Below are 10024 nucleotides of genomic sequence, written 5' to 3' on the forward strand. Positions count from 1 at the left end.
CAATGTTCAACAAGAAATGTACTCATTACCTTACTTACGTAACTGTAACCCCTCTGTACAGCACCTTTACTCTAAAAGAAAAAGAAAAAGAATCAGAACTGCTCAGTGAAACTTCCATCACCTCCATCCCAGGGGACCACGCAGAGGCAGGCAGGCACAGGAGAAGGATTCTTACAAGGTTTATTAGAGGAGCCATATTTCCTCCAGAGAAGGAACACATGGCACCCTCCACTATCTCGGTAGCTGCAGGGTCTGGGGGTAGGAAGGGAGGTAGGTGGGAGCTCAGCTGGGTCTGGGCGAGAAAGGGAGGGGCCAGCTGTATGGCCGGAACTCCTGGGCAGGGAGGAGCTCAAGTCTGGGTGGAGCTGAGGGCCAACGGCCTGAATGTAATGCTTACATTCAGGACATTCCAGGAAGGCAAACAATGCAGTTTGGGACATAAGGAAGAAGACTTTCTCATATTGCTTCAGTGCTTCTGTGATGGCCCTACTTTTAAGTTGGCTATTTTGGGCTAGTCTGACCCCCTCATTAGGTCTCCGCTACCAAAGGACAGTGAGTCATGTGACTCAGGCCATTATCCTAAGGCCTTTTCAGGTTTTGTGCAGGAAAAGCGCAGCCCAGATAACTACTCTTCCAGCATTCTTTCTTCCCCCCCTTCCTTCCTTCCTTCTTTCTTTCCTTCCTTCCTTCCTTTTTTTTTTTCTTTTCTAATCCTGAGGTTTGACTGGGCCTGGCCACAGTCTCTAATTTTTTTGCTATAGTCTAGCCCTCTACCAATTGAGCTACATCTCCACATTTCCACATTCAGTGTGTGTGTGTGTGTGTGTGTGTGTGTGTGTGTGTGTGTGTGTGTGTGTGTGTGTGTGTGTGTGTGTGTGTAATTGGCGATAAGAGTCTCACAGACATTCCTGCTCCAGCTGGCTTTGAACTGAAATCCTCAGATCTCAACTTCGTGGATAGATAGAATTACAGGCACCTAGCTCTCTTACACCTTTAAACGCTGCTTGCTTTGGGAAGCTTCTTCTGACCACTTTTAGAATCAGTCTGGATGAGCCTGAGCACTACAATAGCATATAGTAGGAACCCTTATCATATGACTTCTTATATTGTCCTCAAATTGTCTTCTATATCTATTCTCCATTTATTCAATCAAGGACTATGTGTTATTATTGCATCTCTCATGATTGACACATGGGTAATTGTTAAATACATATTCCATGAGAAAAAAAATCTTACCCTGAATCATCATGGAGGATACAAAGCTCTAAAACAACAGTACACATTTTTCACAAAAGTAGAAATCTGTAGTGATGTTCAGGCAGCAAAGAAACTTTTAGTTCACCCTTAAACATGGAAGGACTTTAGCTATGTGTCCTCTAAGATATGGAAGCAATATCCATTCCTACAACTACTAATAATCTGCATAACTCCTGGACAGGAACTGAACCCTTGCCCTCTCGTGTTCCAAATATCCTAATGAAAGCAAATTAAACCAGTGCAGCCGATATTACTGTTCTGATGCTATTCTCATGTCTCTGACTGCAGGTTTTGTTATCCTGACACACACATGAGCCACAGCAATGGCTCATTTTGTTGTTCCAAGAATAAGTATTTCCCACAATGTCAGACTGCCCCCTGAATACAGCGCAAAACCAAATCCAAAGATTGAGTTAAGGCACTTTCTCTATCTTCTCCACTTTCATGGGATGATCTTCAACAGATGCTCCCACGGTGGAACATTAAGACCCTGTGAAATGTCCAAAATGTGTCAACGTCCTTGGTGACACTCTGAGTTCCAGTTCCAGTCATCAAAAAGCCCAGACAGTCAAACAAATTCCATTCATAATTTTCAGCTAAATGGTTCCCCCAGTGATGAGTTTTATTCGCACACCCAACCTGATCATTGAAAAGGGTATTTTTTTTTTGTCAGTTTTGGGGCCTGAACTGTGGACCTGAGCACTGTCCCTCAGCTCTGCAGCTCAAGGCTAGCACTCTACCACTTGAGCCACAGTGCCATTTCTGGCTTTTTCTGCTTATGTGATGCTGGGGAATAGAGCCTAGGGCCTCATGCATGCAAGGCAAACACTCTACCTCTGAGCCACCTTCCAAGCCTAAAAAGGGTATTATTTTAATTGCCAATGCTCTCAGGATCTTCTCTCTCAACTTGAAATTTTCTGCTGATCTTCACTGGAGTCTCCTGGTTGTGGCTCCATTCAAGTCTTCTATATGATGCCTTCAGTCTTCTGGGATCAGTGGTAGTAGCTGAAGCTCCAGGACAAAGCTCAACAGCATCAGCCTCTGCTTAATTACATCACATGTGCTGATATCTCATTAACCAAAGACATGAAGGAAGACAATACCCAGGGAAGTACATCTATCTCTCATAAGGGTGGAGTGGAGAGGGGGAATGTTGGCTGGACAGTGTACTAACCTACCACAAATCATTTAAATAAAATACATTGGTTTAACACCCGATGGGCTTGTCACCTTTGTCATCTAGACAAGAATGCAAATAAGGAGGGACTTGTATTTTGTATTAATAATAACCACAGTAGATCCAGGCACCAGTAGGTCATGCTTATAATCCTATATACTCAGGAATCTGTGATCTGAATGTCAAGGTTCAAAACCAGCCTGGACAGATAAATCTGAGAGACTCCTTCTTTCAATTAGCCATCACAAAAAAGTCCAGAAGTGGAGATGTGGCTCAAGTGGTAGGCCACCAGCCTTGAGCAAACTGCTAAGGCAAAGCCTTCTAGCCCTGAGCTCAAGTCCCAGTCCAAACACAAAAAATGATGATGATGATGATCATCATCATCATCATCATCATCACAGTACTAATAACAGTTGCAAACACAAATAATGATGCCACAACAATAGACTTGTATCTAAAGAATAATAATTCAGATTTTCCCATACAAAAATTTCTCCATCTCCTTCAGTGTGTTAGTTGAAGGTCTTTAAACCTGACCCTGTCTCCTTCCTGACTCTCATTTTCCCTCATTATACTTTCCCACTTCCAAATGGATTACAAACATAAGTCTTAGTTGGTGTCTTCATTGGTCACAGAAACGGAAATGGTTTCTTTTTATTTATATATTTCTTATTATCTTTCAGTAGTTGTACTAAGGGATTTCAATTCAACACATCGGTTTGAGTACAAATGCATCTTGATCAATGTCATTGCTTTCCTCATTCTCTCCCATCTTGCTTTCTAGACCTTCACCATTAGGGAAGAGAGGTAAGCAGAAGAAAAGTAAAACAATGGAGTGGTATCATTTTAGAATGCTCGAGGATGCATTGTGCACACTTCAGGCAGAGAAGCTGAAAGCTCTAATAAAGCAAAAGCCCAAAGCCACCCAACGACCATTTGAGCTAAAATTAGATTTCAGATCACTGGAACTTAACAGTGCACATAAAAAGAGATGTCTAATTGGGTGATTGAGTGGTTCTTCTCCCAAAATTTTACCCTTGCAAAACATGAAATTTCTATTTTGTGCTTCGTTGCCCTTAACGACATACCTTTGAGGGAGAAAAGGACGGATCATAGAACAGGAGCTGGAGAAGGGACCACAGACCTGCATCTTGTTCTATCTGCTGGCCAGAGGCCCTGCTCGACCTCAGTTTCCTCTCACTGCTTACCATGAGCTTTGCAGGGAAGTTCACATGGAAAAACCCAGTGAGATGGAGGCTTTGGAGCTGGTGGGACTCAGTGCTCCTTCCTGGAGACTTGGTGGATAGTGGTGGCTGGAGGCAGCAAGGAAAGCTTCCCAGCTTCTCTGCAGGCCCTCAGCTGGGGAGGGAAGGAGTAGAGGGAAGGACACACCCTCCTCAGGCTCGGCTCAGGCTCCGGCTCTTATTCTGAGGATACACTTGTTACAGGGCCCTGGGCTGCGTTCTCCAGGGGACTCCTGAAGCCAGGTTTAAGTGTCGTGCTAGAAAGGTCCAAGAAGGCCAAGAAACTACATGAAGCAGTATCTGGGAGAATTCCAGCTGGATCTAGGATGAATTAAAAGGCACAATAAGACCCTGGGCCCAGTGCCAGAAATCAGTGTACCTCAAGCAACATCTCAGATCAAAGACCAGAAGCTGTTAATCCAGAAGACAACTTGCAGAAGGAAATCATCTGTTCTGCTGAAGCTGCAGACAAAATAGGCCACCATCGAGAAGTCTGGAAAGCTTTGGAAGCTCTTCAGAAATGTCAAAAGGTACAAAAAGAAGCTTCAGAAGAGGCAGCGAGAAGAAGTACAAGTGATAACTACCACTGAGGATTATTTGGCAGGGGATTTCTTTGGGAGAGATCTGAAACCCATCACCAGGGGTACAAAAGAAAAGAGCCGAATGTCAGCAAATGAAGAAGAGGCCTCATTCCTCAATGACAATGTATAAACTGTGAGTTTGAGTTCTGTGAAGTGAGGAAAAGCACTCAGAGGAATGCTTGTGAGAAGTTACCATAATGCATCCATCTGTAGAGCCCAAATAGCTCCTGAGACGGGACTCCAGGGACCTGGAAAGAATGGATCAAATAAGAGGCTTGATGCAAACAAGAAAGAATGAAGAACAGAATACATTAAAAAGCACCATTTCAAACAAGCAAACACGGAAAAGGGATAAACTTGGAATCTTACACACAATTGAATCCCTTAGTCTCCTTTTGTAAAATAATTTTTTTTCATGAACTAAAGTGATATTGTCAATGTATGTCCTTGCTTGAAACTTCAAGACTAAAAAATTACATTGAAAATTAAGGGATATTGCTATGTATTGGTAATAAAAAGGTAGTTGAATAGTTCAAAGGTAAACAAGTGTAAGAATTACATCAAAATATAAAACGTGATTTGTTGCCATTCATGATAACTATAGCCTATCTGAGATGGTTCCCCCCACCAATTTGACGTATATAATGGACCAGACACTTCTGTAAGTTATTAAAGATGAAGACTTAGCACTTTACTGCCTCCATGGGGGGATTGCAGGAAGATGATATTATTATGAATCATCTCTATGGTGTATAAACACATTATTATAAGCATAAAAAGGAACTCCTTGGTTATTATAAAGTCAGTTTGTCTGTAAATCTAGAGTCCAATTCACATAAAATACTACCAGAGTTTCTACAGACAGATACGTTCCAAGCATTAGCTAGAACCCAGAAGTAAATAAAACAAGCCAAAAAGTGCATTGTAACTGAAAAATGCCCATTTTCCAAGAGGCTTGCCAACTCAGAGAACACCAATTCATAAGTCACTTGCAGGTGGGGCCACTAGACTCCACAGGCAAGACAGGCTGATTTTTCTCAGGGCAAAATCTTCCAGCTTGGTATATAGCTTTCTTCCTTTTCCCTTCAAAGCAGAGCTGTCATGGAGTCCTGTGTTAAGATATATATACTAGCAAAAGTGGTTGCCACTGACATTGCTTTAACTTGGGCCTGAGTAAATGATCATGTTAACTGAAAGCATTTGGCCACATGAAGAAGGGCATCTCAGTGCATTTTTAGCAGTTGTGAATACCCAGGTTTTCACTTTAGGAAGAAGACTGTTAATAGGAGAAGCTAAGAACAAACAAACACACCCAAAAACTTGCCATAAGGTCATTTAATGAAATCTTTTATGGAAATAATTTATTTATAGACTTATCTACAGGTTCAATAAGGCAAGAGGTAGAAACTGAAAATAAAATTTGGGTATATTCTCTAATTTCATGCATTCTTTTCACTCCAATACTCAATTAAGAAGAGTGGCTTACAGTTTATCTAGTTAAGTAAATCCTTCTCTCGTTAAGTGAGCTGTTTTGTTTGTTTTTAAATGCTAGCGTTTAAACTTAGAGCCTTGCACTTGCTAGGCAGAAGCTTTATCACTCAAGTCATACTCTAAGCCCTTTTTTGTCTTAGTTATTAAGTTGGGTTCTCTCACTTTTTGCCCAGCTAGTCTTAAATCTCTACCTTCTCAAGCTCTGCCTTCTAACTATCTGGAATTATAGTCTTGAGCTACTATGTTTAGCTTCAAATATTTTTTAAATCCTTGAACTCATAGTGAAACAAAATATACAACAATCAATTACCTCTGGTAAAAGTTAAACTAGAACTCTATTGAAAACTAGTATTTAAAGGAAAAGTATCAAACATTTTAGTTGCCTTTCTAGAGAAGCTATACTGCAGGGTTAATTAATTGATTGATGAAGGTGAATTCATTGATGAAGGAAATTTTGCCTTTATAGAAATTGTCTAGCTAATAAATGGGGAGGGCATGATAGAATTTGAACATTACAATTTCAAACTCCCTTAATTTAAACATTACTGCCTTAAACCCTTAGTAAAATAGCAATAATAATTAATGGATGTTAGTGTAATAAAACAGAAATAGACTTTTTACACATCCTAATAAAGGAATATGTCATAAAAATCAGCTGAATGTGCCCCCAGGTTTATAGTGATAACAACTAATTAACCAAAAGAAATTACAAAAGACAGAAGAGATGGTCAATATCAACATAGGCAGGTCCCAAAGGCAGAAGACTCTATGGGACAAACATAGTTTCTTCAAATAAATCATCAGGTAGCATAAGAGACATGAGGGAAGACTAGGAAGGAGACTTAAGGAAGGTTTCTATCCTATACATACAGTGACATAATGTTTTTCAAAGGCAGACAGTGACAAGTCACTCAAACCATTAGAAAAAGTGACTGAATTCATTAGCCAAATGGAATCATAATGGGGAGTCAATGGAATCATAAAAAGAATCAATTAACTCATAACATAGATAAAGGGAACAAAAATAGAATAACTAGATAATAATTAGGCAGTCAGTAGATTTAAACTCAATTATATCAATGATTGCATAAAATGTGATGCTGTACATACCCTCCAGATAAAGGCAATAATTTTTAGATTGGATACAAATGCAAAATCCAATTATAAGCTGTCTAAAAGAAGTCCGCAAATAACCAATTAAAGGTTTAATAGAGAAAAATGATAGACCATGCAAACACAAGTCAAAAGAAAATTGGAGTAGCTATGTTCATACCAGAGAAAGTACATGTCAGAGCAAGGAAGTTTATCTGCAATGAACAGAATTACTTCATAAAGGTTGATTCACCAAGAAGACGTGAGAATTGTACATACAGATGCACCTAAAAGACACCTTTAAAAAGTGAAGCCAGAAATAAAAGGAGAGATTAACAGTGGAAAAACTACTGTCAAAAGTTACAACACTCTCTTAGTAATTGATATACAGAAAATTATAATACACAGAAAATTAGTTATGAATGCAGAAGATATTAACAATGCCATTAAACTACTTGATCTAAGAAAAATCAATAGAAAGCTTCAACCAACAATACCAGAATATTCTCTTTCTTTTTGTCAGTCGTGGGACTTGAACTCTGGGCCTGGGTCCTATCCCTGAGCGCTTCAGCTCAAGATTAGTGCTCTACCACTTGAGCCACAGTGCCACTTCCAGCTTTTTCTGCTTATGAGGTACTGAGGAATTGAATCCAAGGCTCTTGCATGCAAGGCAAGCACTCTACCATGGAGCCAACTTCGCAAGCCAGCAATAATTTTTTTAAGCAAGGGGGAAAAAGGAAATTCACCTCAAAATCAGTAACAATCTATCAGGCCCAGAGTTGTGCACATATCAACAATCCCAGGGCAAAAGAAAAGGGAGTTAAGAATTATAAGTCAAAACTGGGCGCTGGTGGCTCACACTTGTAATCCTAGCTACTCAGGAGGCTGAGATCTGAGGATTGCAGTTCAAAGCCAGCCTTGGCAGGATAGTTCATAAAACTCTTATCTCCAATAAACCACCAGAAAACTGGAAGTGACACTGTGCTTCAAGTGGCAGAGTGCTAGCCTTGAGCTGAAGAGCTGAGGGACAGCGCCCAGGCCCAGAGTTCAAGCCCCATGACCAACCAAAAAAAAAAAAAAAAAGAATTAGAAGTCAGCATGAGCTACACTGTGAGAATTTGTCTCAAAACTCGAAAGAAGATGCCAGATGTGGGTAGCTCATGCTGATAATCCTAGCTACTCAGGAGGCTGAAATCTGAGGATCATAATTTAAAACCAGTCTGGGAAAGAAAAATGTCCGAGACTCTTATCTCAAAGTAACCATCGAAGAGCCAGAAGTGGCTTAAGAGCCAGAAGTTGTAGCTTAAGTGGTAGAGTGCTAGACTTGAACAAGAAATCTCTGAGTTCAAGCTCCAGGACTGGCATGTGCATACAGAGACAGACAGACAGACAGACAGACAGAGATGGAGACAGAGTCAGAGAAAGACAGAGAGAAACAGTAGTGCCAGAATATCCTCAAATATTTCAGAATTAAATAACATACTTTGGAGTAATCTTTGCATCAAAGGAACTGTAATATATTTTAAGTTGAGTGAAAATAAAAACACCACATAAAAAAATATGTGAGATGTAGCTAACTGCTTAAAGATAAATTTACAGCATTCAATGTTTGTGTTAGAAAAGGAGAGCAGTCTCAGATCAATGACATAACCTTCTACCTTACAAGTAAAAGAAGAACAAATTGAATTCAGAGTAAGCAGGAAGTGGGGGGAGAGAAAAAACAATAATGAGCAAAAAAAATCAGTAAAACTAAGAGCAGAAAAATAATAAAGAAAATCAATGCAACTAAAAGCAGTTTCTTTGAAAAGATTAGTAGGCTAGCTAAACTGCAAGCAAGAAGGAAAAGAAATAGCACAATTGCTCTGGGAATGAGAAAGAATACATCTCTGTACTTCCTTAAAGGCATTAAAGGAAGAATAAGAATTTTATGCTGCTTCTATAAATTCTTTGAAAGAAACCATCTATGAAAGCTTACGCAAGCTGAAATAGATAATATGAATATTCCTATATCTATTAAAGAGATGGAGTTGGTTGCTTAAAACCTTTCAACAAAGAAACTTCAGGTTCAGAAAACACTGCTGGGTAATTGTACCAAACTGATAGGGAACAAATATCACCAGTTCTACAGAAACCCTCCCAGCAAAGAGAACGGAAGGGAATACTTGCCAACAAACTTTAGGGCCATCTTCTCTCCTACTATTTAACAGAAAACCCTGTTGATTCTTCCTTCTAAACCTATCTAGAATCCATCAATTCCCTCTCTTTTCACCACAGTCATTTTTTTCCAAACTATCTTTGTGTCTTATTTGGTTTCTTAGAGTCCTTGTTCTACAGGTTGCAAACAAGTGATCCATTTAAAGTCCGGATTATATCTCAGGCTGCTCTCAATCCTTCCAGAATTTCCCAAATTATTTTGCATAGTAGTTGAGTTCTTTGTACAAAAATATTACCAACTGATGTTAGTTTTGAGTAGATTACATATCTGTATAGAATACATACACATATATAGTCTGTGTGTCTTTTAATAAATAACTTTTCAAATGTTCTTAATTTTGTACAAAAATTGCCTGTCCAAAATTCTCACGAGAAAATAAATACACTGTTTTAAACAACAACAACAAAAGAAAGTTTCAGGCCAGTATTACCCTGGTACAAACGCTGAGCCAAAAATAATCATGAACAAAGAAAACTCCAGAACAATATCCCTCATGAAACATAAAAAAGAAATATTAGAAAATTGGATCTAACTGCTCATAAATTTCAAGGCATCAAAACAGAGAGAAACTTAGAGATGTCAAACAATGTATAATGGTGCTCACTTATAATTCCAGGTTACCTGAGAGATGGAGGCTGAAGGATTAGAAGTTTGAGGTCAACCCAGACAAAATTAAAGAGGTCTTATTACAAAAACATTGTTCATGTGGTAGAGCACTTGCCTAGCATTAAAAGGCCCTGGGTTCAATGCTCAGTATTGCCAAGAAGTAAAAACATACATGTCAACTGGAAACTTAAGAGCTCATGTTTGGATTCCAGTTTTAAGATACAAAGGAGAGCTGGGATTTGAACTCTTTCACTATCCATTGATAGTAAGGACCTGTTGTCAATTTCTTCAGCATGATAATGGCATTGATGTTATTGTGATTATATTTTGGGGTAGGGAGCAAGAGACAAGCACTCCACCA

The 10024-nt window shown here is 39.3% G+C and overlaps 1 pseudogene; it reads left to right on the forward strand.

Moving 5' to 3' along the window:
• Window positions 1–1857: 1857 nt before the first annotated feature.
• Window positions 1858–4574, forward strand: LOC122107939 (annotated as a pseudogene).
• Window positions 4575–10024: the final 5450 nt, after the last annotated feature.

The sequence above is a fragment of the Dipodomys spectabilis genome, unplaced genomic scaffold, assembly GCF_019054845.1.
Source record: "Dipodomys spectabilis isolate Male_0828 unplaced genomic scaffold, ASM1905484v1 ptg000054l, whole genome shotgun sequence".
Classification (NCBI taxonomy): Eukaryota; Metazoa; Chordata; class Mammalia; order Rodentia; family Heteromyidae; genus Dipodomys; species Dipodomys spectabilis.